The sequence below is a fragment of the Colobus angolensis genome, unplaced genomic scaffold, assembly GCF_000951035.1.
Source record: "Colobus angolensis palliatus isolate OR3802 unplaced genomic scaffold, Cang.pa_1.0 Scaffold66, whole genome shotgun sequence".
Lineage (NCBI taxonomy): Eukaryota > Metazoa > Chordata > Mammalia > Primates > Cercopithecidae > Colobus > Colobus angolensis.
In genome coordinates, this window is record NW_012120265.1 from 2484792 (window position 1) to 2486052 (window position 1261).

Below are 1261 nucleotides of genomic sequence, written 5' to 3' on the forward strand. Positions count from 1 at the left end.
GGAATCTCACTCTGTCACCCAGGCTGGAGTGCAGTGGCACGATCTCGGCTCACTACAAGCTCCACCTCTCAGGTCCATGCCATTCTCCTGCCTCAGTCTCCCAAGTAGCTGGGACTACAGGCACCCATCACCATGCCCAGCTAATTTTTTTGTATTTTTAGTAGAGGCGGGGTTTCACTGTGTTAGCCAGATGGTCTCGATCTCCTGACCTCATGATCCGTCCACCTCGGCCTCCCAAAGTGCTGAGATTACAGGCGTGAGACACCGCACCCGGCCTGGTGTCCTTATTTCTTGGGAAGGGATACACAGGGTCAGAGAGGCACCCCTCTTGTGTTCTTCTGCAAGAACGCATTCCTGAGACCTGGCCTGGCCGTGGTCACTGGAGTGTTTACTCTGCTTGCAGGGTCTGGGTAGTGGGGTACAGCTGGATAGGAACGTGCAGGCAATAAAGCCAGACCCAAAGTGTCAGTGCGGTTCAGAAAGCAACTAGCACAGCCATACCCAGGCCAGGACCCGTGACCCAGCATTGCTCTCAGATGCTGCTGATATTACAGATGTTGTTGGGGGCACCCTAGGGGGGCGCCCTGACTCTGCCCAGTGAGAACCTTCTGGGGTTCCTAGGACCCTTGGACAAGCACTCTGATCTGGATGACTCCAGGTTCCAGGAGTTGCAGAAATGCCACCAGGACCTTCAGAGCACAAGTTAGACAGGGAGAGCCAGGAGGACCCAGACCCCAGCCTTGTCCAAAAGCATAGGGGAGCTCTCAGAGACCTCCACCCCCAGGACAGCCCCTACGTCTCTTTTCTTTCTCTTTGAAGATGTTCTTAGTTTGGGACCGGGCATGGTGGCTCATGCCTGTAATCCCAGCACTTTGGGAGGCCGAGGCAGGTGGATAACGAGGTCAGGAGTTCGAGACCAGATTGGTCAACATGGCAGGGTGAAACCCCATCTCTACATCAAATACAAAAATTACCTGGGCAAGGTGGCACACACCTGTAATCCCGGCACTTTGGGACGCTGAGGCGGGTGGACCATCTGAGGTCAGCAGTTCAAGATCAGCCTGACCAACAAGGTGAAACCCCATCTCTACTAAAAATGCAAAAATCAGCCAGGCATGATGGTGCGCACCTGTAATCCCAGCTACTCGAGAGGCTGAGGCAGGAGAATCAATTGAACCCGGGAGATGGAGGTTGCAGTGAGCCAAGATCATGCCACTGCACTCCAGCCTGAGCGACAGAGCTAGAGACTGTCTCGGAAAAA